Below are 27,052 nucleotides of genomic sequence, written 5' to 3' on the forward strand. Positions count from 1 at the left end.
ATAAAGATGTTTAAAAAAAAAAATTTCCTCTTTGCTCTTTATGGTCTTATTCCATGACACACGTGTCACATTCAGACATCGTTATTCTCTCCTGTGTACACACACTTTGTGATCTTAACGTGTTTGCATGCACTGGTGATCAATAGCCCGTCTCGGATACTGGCTATTTTCATTCTTAAAGCTTAAGATTTTCTATGTTGTTGTTTAATTTCATCTGTTGTAGTTATTTTTAACAAATTCACATTTGACCCTATATGGCTTTTATGACGCTGCAGTGAATCAATATGCTAGCATCGGAGCCTCCATGACAAGAGCAGGAGCTAAACATGAAGTCTGTGGTCAATGAGTCACATTATTAAGTTTTTTTTTTTGTTTTGTTTTTTTCTTTTTGGATATTTAGGAGATTCCCAAATTGGCAACAACCAAAAATCTAGGGTTTATTGTGATTGTAGATTACATCAGCTGAGCTGTTTTCCAAGCAAATTATTTTTGCTGCCCCAGCTTAGAGGCATGATTATACAGGTGACAAGTAAGCCAATGAGCTACACAACCTTTTTTTAATCTGTAGTAGCAAAGACAATCTCCATTGAGCTTACAGTGTCATTGTTCCTGCTCTCAGCGAGTGTTGCATTGGCTCAAATGTATCTAAAATACTGTAAACAATACCTAATTTTATACAATAGAACAATGGTAAAAATGCATACCATGAATCAAAATTAGAATACTTTATTAATCCCTTGGGAAATTATGTGACTTACAGTTACTCCAAGACAGTAACAGTAACAGACTAAACTATTTAAATAATACAATATGTTACAGAGTTTGCAAATTTAAGAAATGGCATTAATATATACAAATCGCTCAACTAAAAATATAAAGAATATTACGGGGTGGAATATATATGATTGACATTTGACTCTAACCTGTGAACTTTGTCATTTGCTATTTTACAGTAGCACGTGTGTAGGTATTGCATTGTTTACAGTGTATTAGATGAATATGGGTGTGCAAATGAGTATGAAAAGAATATGGGTCTCTCTCTTTCTATGTTGGTGCTATGGTGGCCCCCAGCAACACTGAACTGGATAAGTGGTTACAAAGATGGATGGATGGAAAATGACATGTATAAATGACATAGGCTTTGAACCCCTTGAATGCCATTTTGACAGTTATATTTTCATCAATTAAAAATTTAATAAACTCTAAAGTTTCTACAGTGATGCCAATCACAGTGTTTGAGTTACAATGGTAACCAGCTCCTTAGCAAATATCGATGGATCTGCCATGTTTTTGTTTTTTTTTTTGTTGATGGCACTGTCGAAAAATGAGGTCAGCAAGGTTATTTTGTCATCCTTTGTGCTATATAGGTCTGTACCAGGTCTCTTCATGGCACAATCCATCCAATGGCTCTCAAGTTGTCATGATATTGGAGAAATCAGCAAAGTGCCTGAAGATGAAGATGCATTTGAGAATGCAAGTATTTCATGCATCCCACTGAACATTGAAGGGTCTTTACCCTGCCAACTTCCTACTACACAGACTGATATCTGATTGCAACCTTGTGTGAAAAAGATGGAGTTGTATCTCCTGGACATCCTACCTATCCAGCTAGGTTGCCTAAAACATAAAGACATTTTTGGACTATTCCATGAACCCAATTCTTCTAATGTTTTTAAAAGTTTGTGAAAATGTCAGGAGGCTTCATTTTGTGGGGACCATAACTTTTAATTATAATATTGTTTTACTTCGAAAGTTGTGATCACACAAATTAATTGCTTCAGCTAACTGTGCTTTTAGATGAAACTGTTTTTACAGCGTTTTAGTTCCACCCCTGTGTTTTCACCCATCTTGATAAAACTGATTTGTGTAAATAGCACTTAAGAAAACGTATGTTATATATTTCTGTGGGGATGTAATTCCTGGCAAAATGAGGGTGATTGCAGGCACCGTTTCTTCTGGGGGTTTATTGTTCTGAATGCACTGATTGTTCAAACAATGGTGTAATAGCTGGCACGGTGTCACATTGTGATTTGTTCATGAGCAATTGGCCTCCCAGCAAAGGTCAGAGTGGACTGGTCATTGTTTAAAATGGCACTCTGTTTGTTTTCCACAAATGTCAGGGACAAAGAAATTAGCCAACCAGATCACTGGCCCACCTTCTTGAGTCACAGACATTCCATGGCTGTGATTGCCAACGCCCACCACCCTATGGTGGGGTGACCCAGCCAGTGTGAAATCCCCACCGTGATGTCATGACTGGAAGGTATTCTTTAAGATGGAACATATGACATGATTGGCAAAGATGGAACAAATACAAATCTCATCTAAACACTGTGCGGGGATAAAGCTGACTGGGAAACCCACAAAATGGTGAGGCGACAACTGGAACCAATTGATCTCATCGACGAGAAGTGCATGGGCACTGTAAGGCCTTGATTAATGTAGAGTGCGGTACTTGTTCCATGCATACCAGTGATGCCAGAAACATAAGCTTTGGATAAAGCTGTCTGAGAAAGTCCTGAAAAGAGGAAGGAAACAACTGGAAGCAATTCGTCTTATCAAAGCGAGACAAAGAGATGAGCTTGGGCAAAGAAAGCCTTTGAAATTGCTTCTTGTTCCAGATGTTCCAGAGATACTAAATAGAATATTAATACTATCTATTTCAAGCCAAAAGACCCCCAAAACAAGCCTAAAATGGTAAAAGAGTCCAAATAAGAGAAAAGATATAATTTGTTTTAACATTAGTTTCTCTTTCTAGCATATCATGTTGGTAAATTTGTATTTAAATTCTCACTGCATTACATATATATCCTGATGTAATGCAGTGAATTAAAAACCATAGATTAAACAGTGTCATGTGTACAAATAAGAAGTTAGCAAAGAACCAATTGTAGAACCAGCTGCGTTTCTTTAGTTGAAATTATAAATAATGCCAAAGATTATGCAGTTTGACACACAGGTATTAGCCAAAAAAATGTTATATCTCACCATGGCATGCATTGTCTCCTTAAAACATTGAGGAGACTGGACAAGTGAAAAACAAAAGGAGATGAACGTCATGTCCTTAAAAAAACAGGACAAAGAAATCCAGCAAACACCTAACACGTGACCTGGGAGATGCATCTCATCATTCCATTTATCCACATACTCTTCACTCAAACCTCATCAGGAATGGTCTCAGTGGAAGGGTGGCTGTCAGGAAGTCATCCTTAAGGACGGGAAGCAGGAGGGAAAGACTGAGGTATGCCAAGTTACACAAGAACTGCAATGATAATCAGTGTCATAAAATTGTCATCTGTGTGTATGGACAAGGTCAGGAGGCTTTTGACTGATCATGGAATACCATCTGAAAAGAATGATCGCAAACAAAAAGGCCAGTGCAGCAAAAGCATACACAATGGAACACGATTGGCTGAAGAATAAAGGTGGCAATATCAAATATTGATTTTTAAAGGTCATTAGAAGTCTAAAAAGTCTGTTTTTGCCTTGTATACTATATTTCCATGTATTTTTTCACATCTTTTAATAAATCACTACAACTATTACTCATTCGCCTTGCAAAATATGAAGAGCTCAGAGGTAGCTCAAGACTTTTGCACAGTACTGTATTCCAATTAAATGCACAATTTAGGTCATGGAGGTACAAACACATGTCAGAGAAATCATTTTAGTATATAACGGTCCGACCAGCTGCCCTGCATACTGAAAAAGGAGGAAAAAAAGGTTCGGAGGGGGCAGAGAGGTGGGAGACATGTCTGCACTTGCTGGTTTGCTGAGAGCCTTGGGTTGAACTCATGATGAGGTAAATTCCATCCTCACATCTTTGGAAAGAAGTACCTTACATGCACACACTCATGCACGCGCCATCATATTGCACCTCTCTGTTCCAAGGCGCCGATTATCAGCCCATTACCCGCTCTTAGACCAGCATTTCTGATAATGTGTACAGAAACGCTACATATGTACACACAACATACACCCATAAATGCATACATAAACACACACACGTGCAAGATCTAAGAGTGGAGTAAGGGCATAATTAACATCTAGAAAACCACACTGAAGAGCTGGCTGCTGTCCAATAATCTCATTTCCTGCTTTCCCTTCTTTACTTTCTATCTGTTATAAGAATATAGAGTGCATATTATCATATGGCTGGACACATTCCACTTACTTCAAAGCCCTTTGGTGAGTGTGCATGATTACAGGGTGGGCTTGGTTTAAAGAGAATCAGAGAGAAAAAAAAATCTGAGGAGGAGAGATGAGGAGAAAGAAGGCAAGAGAGAAAGCAGCTGGGTTGGTGGTAAACATCTGGCAGTTGTGGAGGCCTGGCCCTGACATACAGGGGAAATAGTTGCATTGCTGTTCCAAGATCTGTTCCCTCCAGTCTTTCCTCATCCGCTCTCCTCCACAGATCTAATCTAATGTGACTAAATGTCTGTAAAGGTCCAACACGTCACTCGAGGTTGGCCTACTTTGGCTTTGTTAGCAGAATTATTTAAATCAAGAAGGTATTTTTTTCAAATTTACAGACTGATTGTCTCTGACTACTATACATTGTTTCCACAGCTCAAAATTGTGGGAACAGCTTCTTGATTCTGAGTTGGGGCTGCTGTTGCACAATTCATTTCTCTCTTGTTTTAAAGCTAAGCCCTTCCCTAACTCATCTGCTTCTCTTTATCTACATCCCCCCTTGTGAGGACGCATTTAAGACAGAGGAGCTTAGTGTGGTGTAAGGACGTAAACTCATAAGTCATTGGTGTTCATAAAATTGTATGGCATTTGCTATTATATTTAAAAGGCACAAGAGAAGCGAGAACAAGATATGCTTAATGGGCTCAGAAAGAAGCATCCATATTTCCATGACAACTGAGCCAACTTGGTCTGCTTTGAAAAAGAACCTGATGTGATCAAAATGTCAAGAAGACCATTTAATGTGTTCTTGATGGTTTCTGGGAAGGATTTAATACCTAAAAGTGTATGTGACAAATAAAAATTTGAATTTGAATAAAAATTTGAATTTGAAAAGAACACACAAATATTTATCTTGACATGGCTTTACACAGTTTAAGTATTATTTTATATTGCATTATGGCTTGTACATTTAGGACATTATTTTTTGTGGGGGATTTACTATAGGAGCTACATAACAATATTTGTATCCAAACATCTAATAAGGTATATGAGGCAAAGAATTTTGTGTATACAAGGCATAATAGTCAAAAGGGTGTCGAGTGTTTAGGGAACACTGTGAAATCTAAAGTGTTTTTGTGGAAATAACCTACATGAAAGCAGAAAAAGCTGAGCCGACATCTTATAAGGAGAGGAGTTCTCTCACTACATTGATCCTCAGTGGTATTTTTGGTGGGCAAGTATGATTTGTCTTTTTTGCCATATCAGTTGCCCCCTTGGGTTGATTTGTGTTCACTGAATTGAACCCCATTTAATTCCTCACAGGCACATTGTCCTGGTAAAGGACCATATTTCTTTTACTGGCTTCGAATTACACCGGTGACTGTTTTCTTAGTGCAGTTGCTGGAATGTGTTTGTCTGTGCCAGCTGAGAGAAATGGAGAGCTCAGGGGCAACGAGTGTATTTGGCTCCGAGTGCCTGTTTGAAAATACAGTAAGAATTATCAATGTGGACAAAGATATACAAAACACAGGCGTAACGAATTGAACGGCCTGTTTTTTGTCGTTGCACTTGCCAGGATTAAATGAAACAATGTCATTCTGTTTTTCTGCAGTGTTGAATTTTCTGTGATTGAAGCCAATGAGGGGCTCAAAGTGCAGTAAAAAATTGTTGTGGATTTCAATTTAACAACAATTTCTGATCTGTGATTTTACTCCCATTTTTTTTATTGTGAAAGTAAAGTTACTGTTTTCATCAAATGATGGATTTATAGGTTTGTATTGAATCTATACAAATTACGTTTTTGGCCCTGAGACACGTTTTGTGTTCTAATTGTGACATGCACTTGTTGGCAATGATGTCTTAATTTCAAGCGCTAACATGCACATTTGTATATGTGTGGAAGTCTGCTATAATGAATCCCGGGGGAAGAAGGTGAATGCATGCACAGATGCAATATGGTATTGTGTAGCATATCATACACTGATCAGTATTGGAAAAGTCTTATTCTTTTTAAAACTTGTAGCAAATTCACCACATATGTTTTAGAAAATAAATCCGACCATTAATCGACGTCCGTTTTTCAGGTATCAATGCTGAACCTAAAACCCTTGAAACTGTGGGCTCTTGGTGGGCTAAATGATGCCGAGTTCAGCCACCAGAGGGACTTTGGTCTGTGGTTAAAGATGTTTTAGAGGCGCTGGAACAGAGTTTTGACCCACTTGACACTCTCAAAAAATCTGCTATGGGTTACATTAGTTTGAATGTATGGTATAAGAAATTATTGTATTGTATATTACTTGAGAAGTTTATTTTACTTATTTATTTACTTACATTTATTGTTGAGTTCTTGGTGATTTTTTTAAAACATTTTTTAATTATAGTTTTTTTTAATTTATTTTAAACTTAAAAAATGTGAAATTACAAGAAACATGACACAGGTACTGGGTACTGGAATGAATATATTCTGTAGCATTATGACACATAAAATCAATTCAGCCTTGGGTTTGTTTGCCTTAGAGTTCACCCACCTGTTTGGGCTTACATAACCTTTTAACGCAGATGTCTTAGCAGTCAACAACCAATAAAAAGCATAAAAGGATCTCATATTTTATGCGTATATTATTTTTTTCATGTTCTGTGTTTAGTTTGGATCTTTTTCGTGGAATCACCAAGAGAATAAACTATAACTCAGTATTTGAATTTTGTATACACGGCTTTGTTCTCATTACTGCGCTCTATCGGAATAAATAATTCATTAAAGGCTCTTCAAAATTGTAGTCTACTTGATAATATCGGGAATTTAAATAGGCAAATTTGGCATTTAATAGCTTTAAAGTAACTAAAATATTCCTTTAAAACTTTTATTTCTTTAAAAAATGATCGTGCCCTAGTTTTGTTTTTCTTTTCTTTCTCTTCATGACTGTAAACAGCTGTTCTCCCTCATTTATTCTATTCTGTGAGAGAAGCGTGCTATAGCGTTCTGTTTTGGCTTTCTCACTGCGCACTGTGCATTACGGTAGAGGCGGGATCTCGCTCCATGTGGGTCGGCTATGATTGACATGGCGGAGTCTCCCAGTACTCGTAGCGTCGAGCCAGCAGACAGGCAAGACCCGGCCCAGGGAATTAAAAATCGCGCAGCCACGTCTGTTTGAAGATTATTTTATTGCAGCGAGGTGAGTCCTTTTACAGTTTTTAAGCAGCATTCCCCACAAAGTGGGGGAATCGAGGCAACTGGAGTGGATGTTGAAAAAGTTTTAGAAGTGCGTGTGCCTGTGTGTGAGTTTGGAGAGCTGAGCGCTGACGCCGGCAGTCTGGGCCACTTGGCCAACGCAAAGGAAAAAGGAAAACTGCTTTACCACTGCGGAGGAGGGTGAAACGAAACTTTTTTTTTTGTTGCTCAAAAATTCCTTTTATTTTGAAACAATAAGGAAAAGCAAAGCAGAGGGGATAGTCGTGCTAATTCATCACACTAGTCGCGTGAATGTGTCGGACTGTGCGTTTTGGAGTCTGCTCTTTGTGGTCCCGATTTCTCAGCTTTCACCAAAGAATGTGTTTTTGTCTCCGAGGACTTCAGATGGAGTGAGTGCGCAACAGAAGAAAACCGTTGTCTCCGTGGCTTGTTTCTAATAATCAAGTGCTGGTGCGCTGCGACTTGCATTGTGGAAATTGTCGTTTTTGTTGTTGCTGCTTAAAATCAGGAAATGAGCACTTTTATAGCTGGAAAATAACTTGGAAAGGAAGATGCTGAGGCAGTCAGATTTGACAGAGGGGGTTGCGAAATCATTGAATTGACACTATAGGGGATTCTGTTGTGTTGGATAACTGTCGAGAAGCGTTGAAGGGGCCGTTTAAGATCGACTTTCCGTTGACTTTGTGTGCGGTTGCAGAATGCAGTGAAAAGCTTTGGAGGAGGAAAAAAAAATCCCAACTCCAGCATATCCTAGCATTCCTTCCAGCCAGCCAGCCAGTCTCTCTCTCTCACCCTCTCTCCCCCCCAGAAACGACTACGTGTCTGTTTATGCAGGAGACAAATTTTTCTCTCAGCCTCTCTGATGCAGACGTGGAAATCAAACATTGGTCTTCTGCTCGACACGATCGATTATCTGACTTCCACGTAGTTACAGAAAGACTATAGGCCCTTGGCCCACCGCATTAGGAGAAAACTTGAGATGAGTTGGGCTGCAGGATCGTTGGTAGCTTGTCAGGTTTTTCTTTTTTTCTCCCCCTGTTTAATAACGGGACTCAATAGTTGTCATTAAAATGTCATTACTGGTGGTGGCAGTATTGGTGAGGTGTAATCGGAGCATTGATTTGGGGGTTGCATATCTCCCCGTGTTGTGCGCTTCAGGTCCACGTCGGATGATATTGGTTACGGGCTTGGGGGGGATTACCCAACGCATCACACACATGTACGCTTCTTCTACTTTTTCATGGGAGAAAGTGAAGGAAAGGGAGACGGAGAAATCCGATCCCAAATAGATGACGTCACGTGACATTCCTTTGGTGAAAGGCTGATGTGGCCATGATTTTTTTCCCCCCTTTCTTTACCCCCCCGAAAAAAAGAGAAAAAGATATCTGACTTTTCTTTGAGTGGGATGAATGAGGTCGGCTTCCAGCTGAAAAGGTGTATTTGGGTTTAGAGTGTGAAGGAATTCTCCCTGTGCTGCTTCAATGAGCAATTTATCTTGCTTCCACGAGAGCATCAAAAACTTTTAGCATCAGACAGTTAAGTTGTGGACAGTAAGCTGAGAGGTGGACAGCTGGATGCAGGTAAAGCTTTAATCAAAGTGTGGCACTCTAACATGATTAAAAGCCTTTTCTGCTGAAAGTAGCATCTGTTGGCTCTAACTCAGATCCCAAGAGGAATCAGGTTAAAAGGTAAGATAGGCTTTCAGATTTGGGACCATCCTGCTTTACAGCTCCACCATTATTCTTTGGGTTTCATTGGTGTCAGATTCAGCACAGCTTCTTGCCTGAAGCTTGTATTAAATGTGCAACATTGTACACAGCTGAAACTCCTAGGATATATGTAGCAAGGAATTGCCTTAAAACTGATGCAACTTTATATCAAATGATCCTTATCTTCTCATTTTCACATTTTCTCTGTGCGTCTTTAAGCAGACACAGTCAGATTGGGGTTATACTGGAGTCACATTGAAGGAGGGTAACCATTGTTGCTTTAGCTTTCCATGTATTTTGCCCAGAGGTTGAATAACACTTTATGTAAGTTTTAAATTTGTCACACAGGTGCAGCCCACACCTTTGTGCCACTAACTGTGATGGTGCGTCACTGCCTACACATGGGGTGATTTTTAACATTGCAGCTTCTGTGATCCAATTAATTAGTTTTTGCATGAGTGATAACCAAAATAATGAGGAAAAGGGAGGCTAAAATATCTTATATGTCAATTCACTGGTAAGTTCTTTTTATGTGGCATACATTTTTCTTCTCTACTTCTCCAGCATCTACACAGAAAGCATACATGATATTAAAATAAGAAGCTTTGGGTCCAATATTCAGAATGTGGTTATTCTAAGAACAATAAGGAAGTTACTGTCATGTTACATGTGATTTCAGGATGCCAGGAGGATTCTCTTTGTCTTAGTACTCTGGTTCGCTACTGGCCTAATAAAACTCTTTGGTATGCCTGGTTGAAATGGGGTCAGGGAATGGGCAGCTTGGATGATGCTAGCCATTGTATGTGTGTACTTATGTGTCTGACTGGTAACCTAGAACACGCTATCAAATGGGTAGTGTTACCAAGTAGCTCTTGTTTTTCAGGAACACAGGCAGATGCAGCTATAGAGTTACATAGACAAAACAATGCTGCCCTGGAATGTGTGTGTGTGTGTGTGTGTGTGTGTGTGTGTGTGTGTGTGTGTGTGAGCATGTGAAACAGAGGCAAACATGAAGAAAGTTATGATAAAACTCCTCATGAATTCCTGTTACTGTAGTTTTTTTAAATAGTTTTTATATAGTTGTAGACATTTTATAGACCAAATAAGCAAGATTAGATTTGAAAATAATTGTTGCTTTTAAATTTGTTACATTTATGATCTGCAGTTCTTGTCATGTCTGCATATAATCAGTAGCAATTATTATTTATAGTACTGATTCCGACCATTTAAATACATCAATTTGCTCTGAATATTTCCTTCTAGTAACTGGTGTGTGTTTGCTGTGTACTGTGCTTCACCGCTCTGCTGTATGTCTGCAGTTTTTATGTATCCTGCTGTCTCTTCTGCCATCTGGTTCTCCGGATGCAACAGGTGTGCTTCCCAGAAAGATTGCTACCTTCACTGTTACTGTTTCAGAGGTGCATTTCCTTGACAGTGATGAGAGGTTATCTTATTTGTAAGTTGGATGTGATTAAGAGTTCCTCTACTGTGAGGTCAAAAGGTCAACACCTAAAGTGCAAAAGCAGGATTTCTGTAGATTATCTCCTTGCTGCCTCTCTGGTCTCTTGACCAGTAAAGTCCATGGACTCTACATGCAGTAATATAGACTGCCTTGCCTCTGTCACGTGACCCACTGCAGGAAACCTCTAGACCGAACATCCATCCAAAACCTACAAGTGTTTTTTAATTACTGTAAGTAACACTGTCTTTCTGTTCAAGATAACGTACGAGTGTGGAGTAATGATGTCCTACAGGAAGAATTTGTAGTGCAGGTTTAGTGTCCTGCATCTCTCGATTTGTTTCATGAAGTGTGTTTGCAAATATACAGTTACATTAAGTTACAGATGACTCATCTGATTCATGAGGTCAAACCCTGTGTTTGCTGCAGGATATTGTGCAAACAGACACTGAGAAAGAGATGCATGGATGTGTTATGAGAAAAAAACGCTTTGTCCTATTTAACAACAGCAGCTGTTTGTCTGACGCTCCATGCTTTCACTTTCCATTTCCCAGCTTTTGACTGGGTGTCTCTGCTTGTTGCCACACACTCGCATCTTTGCCCATTCTTTCTCTCTTGCTCCATCTTCTTCTCTCCCAAATGAACGGTGGCTTTTTGTTGAAGTATCCCAGCATCTGATGTTTGCTTGGCATAGAACTGTAATGTTTACCCTTCTCGGCCCTTTCTTTCGTCCTCCTTGCCTTCCTCCCTGCCCCTCTTGCTCTCCAGAATCCCGTCTCCCTTCTTTCTTTCTTTTTTTGTCTCCCTCGATAATTTCCTGTATTGTTGACAGTTGATTCAGACGTAGATGAAAGAAGCCTTTCAACTTCTCTTCCCCCCATCTCCTCCCTCCCATCCCCTTTTCCATTGCATTTTTCTTTCCTCTTCTCTTGGCTTCTTCTTTTGCTAATCGTAGTGTTTGATAAAATAATTCAAACAATCTCAGTCTCAGAGTTTCAGTCTAAAATAAGACAGACAGGATTTCTCAAATGTGATGCAACTGAATGAATATTTTTGGAAATAAATATTTACAAAGACTGTCATGAAAGGTCATTGAACTTCCTCTTAATGCTTTTTTGCAAAGAAAATAGTAACAGTGTTCATTCACTTTTAAGTAAACATCTTTATAATGACTAAACTAAACAACCTAATATGACATTTAAAAAATGAAAACAAACTGCTGTTCTTATGCAGCACATTTATTACATTTTGACAGTTAAAAGAAACGAGGAGCTCGTTAATGAATTAAATGATTGATGGTTATTTTCTTGTCAGTAATTTAAATAATAGGTTAACCTGGGTCATTTTCATAACCCCTTTAGACTCCTGGTTAGGCAAAAGCTATTTCAAGGCATATACCTGGAAACTATACAAGTCATTTTCCCTTTGTTATGATGTTTTACACACTGAACGTTGTGTGTTGGTGTCTGCCAGTGTGCTGCATGGAATACACTCTAGCTTGACCCTTACACCAGTCACTTAAAAAAAGTTATAATGGTTAATTAAGCTTATGTACCATTTTAGTAACTTAGCAAATTTGACCTGTTCTGTTGATATCCCAGCATCACTGCACGTGAACAATGTTAAACATGATTCACTTCTCTCTTTGTTTAAGCAGAGCTAATGAATATAATCATTAGTTGCAGCCATATTCCTATATGAGGGTAGATGACGCATAAGCTGGAACAGTACGTCCAGTCAAGCCACAAGCAGAAATTTGAGCCACGTATATTCGAATACCTTACGTGCATTTCAATGCACAGCAATACTGGCACATGATTCAACTTGTGGCCTCGCTTAAATCTTTGATTTTACCAACTGGTGCTATTGAAACATCTCACCTGCTGAGACACAGACTAATAGTTAACGTGATAGAGTCAAAGAATTTTGACAAAGAGGTAAAAGTTTCACGACAAGAAGGCCGGCTGCCAAATTTATCATCAACTTAGTATCTGAGGTAAAAAAAAAAAAAGGTTTGAATGATTCAAATGAGGTGTGTATCTCTCAGTCACCCTGCCCTCCTTTTGCCCTCCTTTTGCCCTTTCACAGGCCCTAGGCGGTATCATCCATAGAAATGGCTTGTTGAAGAGATGCCTGTGTGTGAGCATGCACAGTCAGCTGGCCAAAGACATTAATTGTGCATATATATATATATATATATATATATAAAATATATATATGCACACAAAGACACAGACACAGCCTTGATTTAACACATATGCATGAAATGTACACACTCAGTTAACTTTATGTGCTTGTATTAGCATGCCAGGCGTGTTGGTGTTGCTGGTTGGCAGGCCCATGGAAAGTTCCGCCAGTCGTTAATGGCTGTTTTTATGCCTGGCTGTGAGCATTTTGAGTGTTTATCTCAAGTGTCTTAAATCTGCAGTTGGTAAGTCTCTTGTGTGTGTGTGTGTGTGTGTGCACTGAAGTGGGGAACTGAATCTGTAACTAGTTATTTTCAGTTTCTTTTATGTTGTGAACCAAAATTAGAACTCATATAAGACTTCTTAGTATGTCTGTCTCTCTATGTATGTGACCATCATTATTTGTATGTATGATTAATGCAACTGTGCGTGTGTGTGTGTGTGGCAGTGCTTCACATGTTGTCACTTCACATGGAGGATATATTTGGGCCAGATTTAAGGGTGAAGGGGAGGAATCTTAATTTGACTTCCGATCCGTTTCTTAGAGGATCCTGTCATTAAAACTAACAAAGAAACAGCCCCAATAGTCCAAACTATCACATGAACTAAGCAAACTGATTGGTTGTGACACATTGGATGAATTATTTATATCGGAAGTGTCAGAAGTTATTTTTTAAACGGAAGAAAACATTGTGGTTGAAGAGTAATGGAAAGTGGAAAGCATCGTGAAATAACATGTTTAGTCAGCAGAATGAAATCATAGCAAAACCATGAAGCAGGGATTTGTGTGACTAGAAATGCCAGGCTTTGTATCCAAATAGCCATATGCACACTGTAGATTGTGACCTTAGAGAGTGATCTTACCCCAAAAGGTCATCGTGTGCAAGGTTTCTGCCAGGAAAGTTTTCGATCAGGCGGTTCCTTAAACTTCAGACAGAACAGTGGAGCTGCATATGTGCAACAACAGCAAAAGGAAAGAGACGGCGATGAACGATTTTAAGCTGAACTCGTAAATCAGTATTAGTTAATAACACTTTCCTGGCTCCTTATTCCCTGTTTTTGAACTTCTTTATAGTTTTTTTTCAAGCCGATTTATATGTGTAAAAACGCCTAACATCAGTGCAAATCCTGGTGCTCATCAACACCTGAGCGTACGTAAGCTTAAATGGCCACACTGCTTGTAAAACACTGATGTTATCATTGTGATCTTTTGGCCATGTTGCTCACCATTAGTTTGGGGCTCAGCAAAAGGAGGAAATAAATGCTCAGTAAAGAATATTAGATTTATCAGCGAAATGTAAAAATGATAAATCTCAAAGCCTCAAGCTACGGATGCTAACGTAGCCTGCTAACACCCACAGGTTAGCCTGTCTTTTTAACACGATCTGTCATGTTGAATGCTGAGCTGTGATATTTCCTGCTCCAAGGTGCACACTTGACTTTTTGACCGTTTGTTTTAATAAATTAGAATAACCGTGACAACTTATTTGACATGGCACCAGTTATTTTGAAGCTCGATCTGACTAAATGTTTAGTGAATGGGGACGAGAAGGGGAATGTCTCTTTCCATTTTTCATAGCAGGCCTCTTCCTCTTGCTTTCAAATGTGAAAGATTAATCCTCGAAAGCTACTGATGATGCAGCAGTAAGACCTGCTACTGCCTGACCAGTGAAAAACTGATCAGAGGAGAGCATATTGGCCATTGACATATCCGTGAAAACAACTCTAGTTTTCATTATGTGTTACAAATGGCACCTGTAAACTGTAACAAAGAGAAATTCTTAACTGCTTGACCTAGTTACCTTAATAACTTATAAGTCTAATTAAGAGGGTGTTTTTAAAAAAAGATTGAAAAGTGCATCTTCAAATTATTTAAGCTTTGTGCACACATGGCCTCAGACCTCTGTTTTCTTTAACTTTTCTTCCCCTTACCTGCAAGCAGGATCACACACAAATCAATAAAATATTCCATACTGAAATCCACAGACACAGCACCCCCTCCCCTCCATCCCCTCTCTCCCCTCCCCAAAGTAGTGTGTGAAATCCTGAGGCTGATTGAAGAGAAGGAATGTGACCTTGTGACCCCAAGCTGTAGGGAGGGGTGTTATAAGTGTGTGTGTGTTTGATCGTAGGGAGCAAGTGATTGTATGTACACCTTCAACTGGCTTGCGATTCCCAGAAGTGTCTTCTCTCATTTTTCAGCCCAATTCAGTTTTCCTCTAATGGATTTAACACTGATGCGTGCACTCGCTCCCTCCTCTCTCTCTCTTCCACACACTCGCACACATGCACATTCATAAACACAAGTACACAACAGGGTTCTCGTGTAGGTGTGACTAAATGATTTTTCTATCTCAGCGCCCACACAGGCATCTACACACTACTCACTGAGCAAGCTTTTCCTGACCCATAAAATCGGAGTCTCTCTTGGTGGTTTGTCTGCATCTACACACTCATCCGTCTGCAAATGAGAGTTTAGGCTTCTGTGTGTGTGTGTGTGTAATAGGGGGGATGGTGGTGGTTGGTGGGGAGTAGAATTATTCACTTCTTGACTTGGCATGGCTGTCTTAATTAAGACTCATGGCATCCAGCCTCGATGGAGATCAGCATTAGTGGCTAAGACATGCTGTGTGTGCAGGTCTGGATGGCAGCAGGTCCACTGGCATTGAATGTGCGCTCTTTGTCTAGACTCTGCGGTTGTCCTCCTTCACCTCTCTTCATAGGCCGTTTGTAATGCAGAGCTAATTACAATGATTGTAGGTCACTTTGTCTTTAAGAGGTCTTCAAGACAGAGAAGTTAGGTCTTTGGTAAAAGAAAAAAAAGTGATTTTTACTTGTCTAAATACAATTATGTTAATACTCATGTTTAAACACTCGACAGCGTGTTTAAATATCACAACTAACTCATTTTTTTAAAAATTGAGGTATTTTGCCATTGACATCATCAGACATCCAGACCAAACTCACTAAATATGAAAAACATGGGAAAGGAAAATTGAGAAATCAATACATTTTTGGTGTGATTTAGCCTTGAGGCGAGTGTTATGGTGAACTACTGCTATATGAGTGAAATATGAATTGAAATAAAATGGAAAACTCTTTTGAATAATTGATTGCCAAAGTAGCCAAGTAAGTAATATTTAGTTAGTAATATTGGTCATAAGGTATAAATATGCACAGGAGCTCTAAAAGCAGTTTTTAACGCATTCACAAATGTGCTGGTTTTAATGTAAAAAAAATTTTTCTGTCTTTTCTGGCTGGAGTTTTAGAATAAGAGTATTGTCTGCTGCTTGCTAGGGTATACAATGTATTATGTTCATGTGTGCCCATGCTGTGTATACTGGAGTTTAAGCATGCCTGTGCACCCTGTTGGTGTGTATTGTGCGTGTGTGTGTATGTACATGCTCGCTTGTCTGTGTGCTCGATGTGTGCAGTGAGGAGGAAGTGGCTGTGTTTGTTTAAACTAAGCACGCTCAGCCATGTGGGACAATTTAGCGGGAATCAGAGACCTATACCCCGCCCCCCACACCTCCCTCCCACCCACCATTCAAACTTCCACAAGTCTGTGCTGCTCTCCTCCCCCATTCTAACCCAAAACCTTCTGAATGGGCGGCTGTCTTTTGAAGGCTTAGGGGTTGTTTGAGAAGTTGAGCCAATAGTGTGGGGAGGTAAGAATGGAGGGGGAGGAACAGGGGCAGGGGAGTGCTGCAACAGGTTAAAGCTGAAAGTAGGGCTCAGGATGAGATGAGAAGATGAGTGAGGGAGTACATGATGCACGGAAATCAAAGTTTAACTGTTGTTCATTAGCTGCTGATTCTTTCGTGCGAATCAGCAGCTGAACCTCAAAAAGCATGCAACCGCACAAGTTGTATACAACACACACCCAGCCCTATCTAATCCATCAACTTGAAGAAGATCCAGCTCTGCAGGCAAAGAATCTGATCTATGCTAAAGCACTGTATTACACGGATCCAACTGCATTACATGGCAATAACCTGGAAAAATGAGAAGAGGTAGTGGATGAGAGATGAATGAGAATGTGGAGCTAGTGTCTTATAATGGCATGCTAGCATAATATTTGGCCGATCTGAGATGTAAATGAAATGCAAATAGTGTGTTTATCAGTTTTGCTGAAAGTCTGCAATGTGGATAATTTTATAAAACGCATGTCGGTTATTGACTCCAGCGCTATCTTGCTTTGTTTCATTATTCTGTCGCTTTTTCGACTTTGTCTTTCTCTTGTAGTCTTTGCGTTTAGAACTGTTTGACAAAGTAAAACACTTCTGAAAATGGTATGCAGTCTTACCTAAAGGTAAAGATCAATAAGGTTTAGTGATTACTTGCTTGCAAAACCTGGACTTGAGACTTAAGACATACAAGAATTTCTTAACCTTTAATAATCTTTGGGTTTTAGGAGTAGGTGGACTTTAATCTGCTGATTTCCATTTAACTTGGGCATTAGCAGGTTAGCCGTGTTAAGCCAGCGCCCAGACGGCCTCTGTGTGTATGACGCCTGTCATGCCCACCAGTCAGACCAATTCAGCCTTTAGTCTCCTGGCCTGTAGGTTGGCCTTCCCCAGCGGGGCCAGACTGAGCCTTGGAGATCCAAGGTGTTAGGAAAGAGATTGCTGTGAGCTGTCCTTGAGCTGAGTGCTCAATCCTCAGCTTCTTTGGATCTGATGGGGAAATGTCTTAACTGTTGTGGGATGGGAGAAAGACGGCAGAGAGGGAGGGATGATAGAGGGAAAGAGAGATGAGGAGTAAGGGGAGAAAAGGACAAATGGAGAAGAAAAATCTAGAAGCGCTGGCATGAAGAAGAGTGAGTCATGTTCATGTGCTTGTGGGAGAATAGCCACTTCCTCTGTAACACACAAAAACACCAACAAAATACAGAATGTTCTTATAAGACGTCCGCCAATATGTTTTATTTTTCCAGGGCTCGTGATGATTATTTGTAATCAAGGAGACTGATGTATTTTAAACTGATCTACATTTACATTGACATCTCAATGTCATTATTTAGGACAAAAAAAAAAAACTGGTTTAATTATGCTATTGGTAAATTATTATATATGTCAGCATATTATTTCATTGTGTTTATTTTATATTGAAGCAAAAAGGAAACTGCTAATTAAGTATTTTCAGTATAAGTGGGAAACTGGTTGTTTTTGACATCATATGACAATTTGGCACATGAACTTTGGCCAATTTTGGGATAATCAGGTTGGAAAATATTCCACACTTTTCCTTGGAACAGTTCGCTTCGAATGGGTTTGCAGGGAGCGTGAAGGAGGCGGTATACATTCATGCCCACTCCATAGCGGTGGGTGTATCAGACTTATTAGATGCACTATTTGCACAGTGATATATTACAACATCACCCTTTTAGTTTGTACTAATAAGTCGATGGGCTATATGTACAAGCTAATGTCCTGTCACTTTTGCATTTAACTGTTGTGCTCTCATTTGTCGAGGGATGCCGGCGCAAGTTCAGGGCTGCAGGGCTGCTTGGATACAGCTATGAAAATGGATCATATGTAACACTGGCCAATTACATTTCTGCGCTTTCAAAAAAATATTGTCACTGGGTTTCAAAATTCTTAGTTTCAGTTTCAGGCCACTAACATCTTTAAGTTGAAGGAGCTCTCAGCAGGAAGACAAGAGCGAGAGATTGGCGGTCTTGGCTGATGTAATTGGTGGAAACATCTGACTGGGATGAATGGTATCACAGAGTCACTTTGTCTTTCTGTGTATGGCTATCTGCAGTGCCTCTGTTTATACTCTGACTCCCAGACAATGACCCACATTATTTCATTTATTAGTTCCTTTCTTATGCATACACCTTTTTTCTCACACACAGGAGAGTTTTTGGATATAGATCTTCTCTCCTCTGAAGTTACGTCGGTGCTACGTGGCAGGCGTTGGACTGTCAGGCCTCTACTGTGGGTTTACTGCCTACTGGCCCCTAGCCCAAGCACACAAACACACACACAAAATCACACACACAAGGCCAACTCACAGCCGTACAGCTGCAAGAGGGAGGGCTTGCAGGCAGATGCACACATCTGCTGGAGCGGGCTGTGCTGTGCTAAAGCTAGCAGCAAACACATAACTCCCAGAGCAACACAGAGCTGATTGTAAACACTCTGCCTTCATAAATAGCCGGGGAAAAAGTGGAGAGCCTGTCTGAAACTCTTGGCTTGACCCTTAATTTGCCGGATTCATTCAATTTTCTCTCCCTCTCCATCTCTTTCACTCACACAGTCTCTCACAGCCTGCTGTCTGCGGAATGACAGGCAGGACTAATGTTTGTTCTGCAGCAATAACACAATTAGAATTCCACACATTTCTCTCACCACACACTCAGCCCTCGTCTCTCCTTGTTTTTACCCATCCCCATTCAGTCCCCTCTTCTCTCCCCTCTCTGGTCTTATCACTACCCCCACCCCTTCTTCTTTAACACCGCCTGTACTGCCTTTCTCTACTTTAACAGATTACTATCAATACCTCCCTTTGTAAATAAGCAACAGATTATATGTATTTAATAACACCAAAATTGCTATTTTTTTCATTAAACTCCAGGCCTGTCTCAGCTGTGTGTGTGTGTGTTTGTCAGTGTGCTCTATTCTTGGCACAGTTCTCCTCTTCATTCCACTGCTTTGCCACTTAAGGCTCGATGCAAGTGATGTTCCACCATCCACCAATTAACCTTTCTCTGTCTTGCTCAGAGACACACAAACACACACGCACACACACCCTGGCTGGAAGTCCTCTCCCACAGCTCCTGACCTGAGTGTAAAATAGCCGTTTCCTCTTGATTTTGTTCCCAAGGAAAAATGATGCCTCACCTACACCCTCCCTCTCCCCCCTTCTTGTCATTCTCAGCTTCTCTCCTGTCTGTCTTTTTCGGCACTACCTCCTATGCTTCTTCACCTCTCTTTCTCTTAGACACTTTTTTGTGTTCCACTGTGTGTTGAGGGTGCTCTCCTAACATTGTGTGTGCTAATGTGCACAGTTATGTAACTGAATTCTCTCCTTGGGAATGGGCTGCCGCTTCTTGGAGATCAGCTTTTACTTCCCCGCCCAGTGCTCCGGCAACAGCCTATAAGGAGAGCTAATAGCTTCCCATCAGCCAGTTGGAAACAACAGTCGTATTTTGACAGGGTCGTGGAATGCGAGGAAGGCGGGGTCTTTCCAGGAAGCGCCTAGCAAAAGAGTCAAATCCTGGACTCCTGGGTTGAGCTACTTCTTAGGAACCCAAGTAGTCTGTGTGGCAACATGCAGATTAAAGGTGTAAGGATTTAGTTTGTGGTGCATTAGCTCTTAAAAGAAGTAGATGAGTTTAGGCAAAAACATTACATATCTTGCAATTCAAGTTATCTGAAGTTGGTCAGCATGCACACTGTCAACTTGAGTGACCATGTAAGAACTCCTTCCATTAACCCTTTTATTGGGTGAATTGAGGAACCATATATGGCTGCTTGGTTTGTAACATAAGACCATGAAAAAAGTTTAAAAAATCTTGTGTTATAGTTGGCAATTTATTAAGAGTTAAAAAGCCTCAGTTTATGAGGGCACATGGGGGGAGAGTGTAGACTAACCTAAAGTCACTGAGTCATTAGTTTGCTGCCTATGTTACTGGCCTTATATGTGCATTGGGTATTTGGGTACATGGATGGGAGGATGACACAAGAGAAAGGCTTTGCTCAGGGTGCTCAGTGTGTGTGTGTGTGAGTGTGAGTGCGAGTGAGGGAATGGAGAAAGAAGTGCTGAGGCCATCATTTACCAGGCTCCAAGTCTTGACTTGCCTACACTCTGGCTGCACGGTGATCTGCAGTATGCCTGGCATTCAGAGGAAACAGAAATAAATACAGGCAGACAGAAAATGAAAGAGAAAGAATGATTTTATTGAAGGTTTGAAACGGTGACAAGCATGTGATGTTTTTATGCAACATAGTAATAAAGTCCAAGACTTCCTCAGACACTGACATTAAGAGGAGCAGCATTCCTGCATTTCATATGAATAACTGCAAACTGTTAATAGTTTCTCATCTGCCTCTTGTTATGAGCAATCTGAACCCAGTGACCGCAGTATAACCTTGGACACTCTTTTGGTATTCGCTAGGACTGCTTAAATGCACATCCTTTTTGGGGATGTGGCAAGAAAAATTGCAGAAATTGCAAAGAAAAATTGTCGCAGTAGAGACAGTAAAAGCCTGGACTGGTGAAGCTGAAGAAAGCTTTCAGGTCAGCATTAAAATTCAAGTTCTTCTCTACAGATAATCCTAGTTTTATTTTATTTCTTGTAGTTAAGGAATACTGCTGCTAAATGCACACATTTTGGAAATGGCTACTTTCTCTCTACTTTCATTGGGTTGCGTTGTGTAGCAGACACATTTTTTCACCTAAAACGTTGTTATTTGTCATGATTTCTAAAGCCAACACTGTTTATAGCAATGTCTACGTATGTTGTGGCATTGAGGTAAATTTTGCCTGATTTAGGGTTTTAAAAGAGACCCGTTAAAAGTGAAATGCAGCATCTGGCTGGTTTAGCTTGCCATTAGATGTGGTTTCTCTAGGTGCCGGATCTCGTCTGTTCTGAAGGAAAAAAGGTGCCCTAAAGGTTTAAGTTTAGGTAGTTTGGAGAGGAGCTTGTTCATACACGGTATGAAGTGCAGCACGTGTGTGCGCTTGTATGTGTCCATTGCATTCCAATCCACCCGTTCAGAGTTCGTCTTCGTGGATGACATATCATTACTGCAATTATAGGGCAAGAGGACTTCAGCTATAAGAGCGCGCACACACACACACACACACACACACACACACACACACACACACAAAGGCATGCACACATGCAAGCCAAATGCATGCAGGCAGATTGAAGAACAAGCTGAAACTCTGAATTTTGTTTCTCTGCTACTCCCTCCCTCACATAAGCACACTGTCTGCATATGTGCAGCAAGCTGTCGGCCAATGTGGGACCCAAAAGAGGTTTCATCTTTTATAAATCCCCTCTCTGTCCTTCCCAAGTGTGTGTTCCTGTGTGTGTGTTTGTGTGTGTAAGCACAATCGCAGCATTCCTTTTTGCCGTCCTCTCCACATTTTCTTTCTTTCTGCCCTCTGCTTCTCTCCTTCCCTGCACCCCCCTTCACTCCACCTCTCTCTCTTGCTCTGTGTGTGTGTGTGTGTGTGTGTGTGTGTGTGTGTGTGTGTATTAGAAAGAGGGTGAAAGAGAGAGAGAGAGCAGGTTTCTCCTAGACTGAATACCTTTTGTAAAAGGAGCTGGGGTTGAATGGGAGTGGTGTTTGTGGCAGTTTCCCACCATATGTAGAAGTCCCCCCCCCCCTTGCCCAAACGCACAAACGTGTATCAATGCATCCGTGTGTGTATTAAAAACCAGCACAGATTCAACTGATAAGATTGGTTTTAAAAGGCTTGGACCAATCCCAGTTGTGGTGGCTGTTTTGTGTGCATGTGTGATCCTGTGTGTGCACTGCGGTGAACACTCATTCATTTAGTTTCTAAGTACTGACACCTGAGTGCATTCCTCAGTTTAACACACCCAGCATGAGAAAGAAGATACTAGGTCTGCGCGTCTCTTTTTCTCTCTTATCTATCCTTCATTATCACATTTACATACACATCTAGATGTAGATATGCTCGTGCTGTACTAAGCAAATGAATAACACAATCTATGTTTTGTTTATATAGGAAACTTGTGAAAAAAGCATATACAAGACGTTTAGAGCTCACGTATTATACCCTCCTATGAAACTATTGTCACAGGTTGATTTCTGGGTCATCACTGATACCTTTCGGCAAATGTAACATTTCCAAATGTAACAAGCACAGCTAAGTTTCAGTTCTTCCTCTCGATATTTCATGTTCAACTTTTGTTTTTTTTGTTGTTGTCCTCTCCACCTTAAATAAAATTCCCATCCCTAATAGAAACACAGAAGTGAGGCAGCAGCTGATGTTTAGAAAGTTAGGTCACATGATGTCTATTTATATATTTAGATACACACACAGCAAGGGCAAACCTGACATTGGTTGTTAACGGAACTGTTGTTGTGAATGTACAGTAAATATGCATGCCTCATTTTAACACCTTTGTCACGAGGAAGAAAAATCAAAAAAGATTTGATGAGGTTTTTAAACTTCAGCAACATGAAAATCAGTTGAAATTTGTAAAACCTGGTTTGTGTTTGTTTTGCCTCGAAACTCTGACTTACAGAATGAAGTGCGCAATAGTAGGGCAGAGTGATATGGAGAGAAAAAAAGCCTAACACCTTATTTTTTTCAATATCGGTTGATATTGGGATATACCACAATATAAATGAGATGTGAATATAAAAGGTGAATTTTGGTTTAAATATTATTTTCTGTCACAACTAGAACATGATAAATGTACTGTGGAATATTGTAAGACTTTATTTTAAATAAATAAATAAATAACATAGTTCAATATAGCAAACCTAAATATTAATTCCAATCAGTCAAGAGTCAAGTTCTATAGAAGAAGAGAAAGCAATTGAAACCTGAATTTCCAAAAACGTAGCTATTATTACAAAACAAAATCTCAAAAAAATCCCCCCAGACAGTTCAGTACATTTTCTCGTTATTTGGTATTTTTGATAAGTGTGTCAGACAGTTTCATAGTTCAGATTCCTGCTCAGTATTTTGCAGTTTGGTGAGAACTGCTACTTTGGCTGGAGGACACCTTTTGCACAAATAATCAAAAAACCAAAATCCTGAACCAGCTTGAACTGTCTGAGAACCTGAAACAGTTGTTCTGGATAATAGTGCTGAGATTCCGTTTTTCTTTATTTTTGGGGAATACTGTGCAAAACTAGTTTGTGTGACAAACCGTTATCCAGGTCGGCACAAATGCTGGTTACTTTCAGTGTTCTTATCATAGCTGTTGGGCCATGATTGTTTAAACTGAGATCATCTAAAAATAAGCAGAAGTGTAACAAGTTTTGTAACCAGCACAAACTGTGATCACTCGTAAGAATGATAGAAAATCTCTTTCTGGCCACGTTGTAACTGTTCATGCGAAACGGCTCTTAAAAGTCAACCTGCTTCCTGCCCAAGTCTTTTGACTTGTAGATTGCCTTCTCCTCCACTGCCTGTCCCTTGATGATAGTAGTTTGGGGAACTGTGGGATTGCATCTGAAATCACTACTTATCTCTTTTTGTCATTCACGTCTAAAAAAGACTTGTGGTGTCAGTCATGTGTCACTGCGCGTCATGTGCTTTTAAAAAGACTGACTAAAAGCTGAACCTTTAGTTAATTTTAGAAGAAACCCATTTGTAGTGCATTACATCTATCAGTATGCTGTGACTTACACTGAGGCCAATGCCAAATTTCTGATTATACTTTTGATAAATTAATCTGGATGTTTGGGACAGAACTGAGTTGAAGGCAAATAAAAAGATAACAAGCCAGAACTTCCGACTGATTATATCTTAGTGTGTAAAAGAGTATAGAGCAAGGTTGTTTTCTCAAGGTAATGTGCAAATTTACTTACAGTTAGTCAAAATATTCATTTCTTTGGTTACACAAAGCTCAGCTTTTATTAAGACTAAAGGTTTTTACAACATTAACCTCTTTTACTATATAAGGCTGGGGATGCGTCTGGTAAGTTTCATTAACAGCTGACGAGTCAGACACACTGATTTAGCGTTGCTGTGCAAGATGACTACCAGGACAAGGATGACATTGATTCTCTTCCCCCAGCTGGAGGAATAAAAGTGTCAGTTTGTGCAGCAGAAGTAGTAGATATTTACAGTCAGGAAGTGAATGTAGGTCCTGTGGCTTCTTTTACTTTCCTGGAGAAACCCCTTTTAGTCCCGCTGCTTTATTTTCTTTACATCACAAACAAATGCGGTTTGGGGAGATGGAGAAGTAGAGCTGATCAGTTTCATTGTGCCTTTTTAAATTCTTGTTTATAGGCAATTCATTCATAGAAGGAAAAAGAGAAGTGGAAGTTGGTGGTCTACTTTCTGCTGACAGGAAAATTTCTCCGTTGGACTCTTTGAATGGGGTTTATTTTTTGCTTAATGTGATGACTTCAGTAGCTGTTTTCAAGACAAGATTTAATGCCAGGCTCTGGAGATTTTACCTGCGTCTGTTACACAAATGTGTGTGTGTGTGTTTATATTTCCTTGGCTGTGTAAGTGATGGTAGGGAGAATGAGGTGTGAAGCAGACGACTGGAAGTAAATCAGACAGTCTGTTAGGTGGTTGTGAATATCCATTATGCTTCATCAGGATGGACAAACTGGAGTCATTGGGCGTGTGTGTGAATGATGAATGACTGTATGAGTAATGACTGAAGTTATGAGGTCAGTGCTGCCCCTGAATATCTGGGGCTTTACTGTGTGAGTGTGTATATATCTCAGCTCAGAGTATGTTTTACTCTATGCATCTTTATGTTGGAGAGGCAGTTTCCATGCTTACACAAGGCTTTCTGCCATACTGACACACGCGCACAGAAACAAGCATACACACGGACAAGTGGTTGATTGTTTTCTGGATTCAAGATGGAATTTTTCAATTTAACATTTTATCCCCGCTGGGAATCAACACCTTATTCCTCCTACATTCCTTTGGGGAACAGAAACCACCGACTGTGTTTGTATAACTGTGTGAGTGTGAGCACAGTGATGTCTGAAGCTGTCAGCAGCTAAATGCGCCTGGTAATGATTCCACTGTATAACAAAGGGTATTATTCATTCATCATTGCATTAGATTTCCAAATATGTACATGAGATTTGTTCGACAACATGCAACAGTTGCAAAACAAAGTGCGTATTCCCTCTCTTGTGCGTCTGAGGCGATTTTTACAGAATCAACAATGAAGCCTGCATCACAGTGGAAATAGATTTGAGTTTTTTATTTTTTCATAAAGTTGCTTCTATACTATGTAATTTCACACATCACTTGCTCCAAATTGCAGCAAAAAGGTTGTGTTTAAATTTGGCGAACGTCAATGCCAAGAAATGATATAAGACATCTGTAAGCTGGATAAAACACCATTGTATTTGTTTCCAGGCTGGTCTGTGAACGAAAGGTAATAATTTGACATTTTGGAAAATAAACTAACTGCATCTTTTTGCAAGAGGAGGAATTTGATCCCTTTCATATCATATTTCTACCTCCAAAGGTGTCTAAAAAATGACCCTCACATAGACTTAATGTAGGGATCCTGTTATTGCTGATAATAAACCATAACAAGATCTTTTGTTTTTTAGTTTTATAGTCTATAAGGAATAAATATGTCAGTTTGGAATTTTGTTAGTCAATTTTTGTTACATTTGGTTTCTGTGTTTCCACCTTCTTTCGGTTTTTTATGCTAAGCTAATAAGTCTTATGGCCCCAGATCGAGACAGAAACGTGAAATTGGTATTCACCTTCTCACCTTAATCTCAAGAAGATTTTTTTAAAAAAGTTCTCAAACACTTTCTTTGTGTTTGTATTTTTTTTTTTAAAGAATGTGGATTTTCCAGTTGAAAATTCTACTATTATGCAGAAAACACTTCCTGCAAGTGATACCCAACGCCAGGTTTCTATTTGCATCGTTCACATAATGCACATTAGAATCTCATTTCTGCATGCGATGAATTTCCTTGGGAACTTTGAGTTTGTTTTAGGAACACAAGGTCATGTACTGGAATGTACTTCACCTAGTTTGCTCTCTATTTATTATCTGTGCAGTTGCTTATCCCCTCTCTTCCCCTCTGCTAGCTTCTGTGTCTCGCTCTTCTTTTTCCTGGCAGAGCCGACAGTGGTGTTGCCATCTGTCTGTGATGTGTCCTGGACAAAACTGTGTGTGTGTGTGTGTGTGTTTTCAACGCAGGATGGCCAGGCTGAGCTGGGAACGGGGCTGAGATGGAGACAGAAAGACAGTTAAAGACAGACAAAGAAAAAAAATGAGAATAATAAGAAGAGAAAGATTGAAAACTGCTAAAACTGTATTCAAAGAGTGGTGTGAGTGTGTTTTTAATGATGCGACAGTATGAGCCACAGCTGTATGATCCACTAACCCTTCTAGTGACCTTGTCTGTGCTAGAAGACGACCAGCTGAAAGAGAAGTCGCACAATAACATGCAGCTGTTTTCTGTACAGTCCTTTTAGCAATCTTGTGAGTGAGTGCAATGGATATCTCATAGGTTTCATTCACTTAAAGTATTTGATCCTGTATGTGTATCATATGTGTGCTAATAGCAGCTTAGAGCCATTAGTCAGTAGCTCCTTAGCTGCGATTTCACTCAGCAGCCTTAAATTTAAACCCGTACGTCACTGAGAAATCCACCTCTGGCAATGAACCTGTGCACGTCTGTATGTGTGTGCTTAGGTGTGTGCTTAT

The 27,052-nt window shown here is 39.9% G+C and overlaps 1 protein-coding gene across 1 annotated transcript in view; it reads left to right on the top strand.

The window, feature by feature from the left end:
* Positions 1–7,192: 7,192 nt before the first annotated feature.
* Positions 7,193–27,052, top strand: part of fndc3ba (fibronectin type III domain containing 3Ba) — an 86,878-nt gene continuing 67,018 nt past the window's right edge. The window contains exon 1 of the mRNA XM_087833039.1: positions 7,193–7,307. The gene's annotated coding sequence lies outside the window, so the exon portion shown is untranslated. The remainder of the gene's footprint in view (positions 7,308–27,052) is intronic.

The sequence above is a fragment of the Neolamprologus brichardi genome, chromosome 19 (assembly GCF_056152115.1).
Source record: "Neolamprologus brichardi isolate AB-2024 chromosome 19, ASM5615211v1, whole genome shotgun sequence".
In the NCBI taxonomy this organism is placed as follows: domain Eukaryota; kingdom Metazoa; phylum Chordata; class Actinopteri; order Cichliformes; family Cichlidae; genus Neolamprologus; species Neolamprologus brichardi.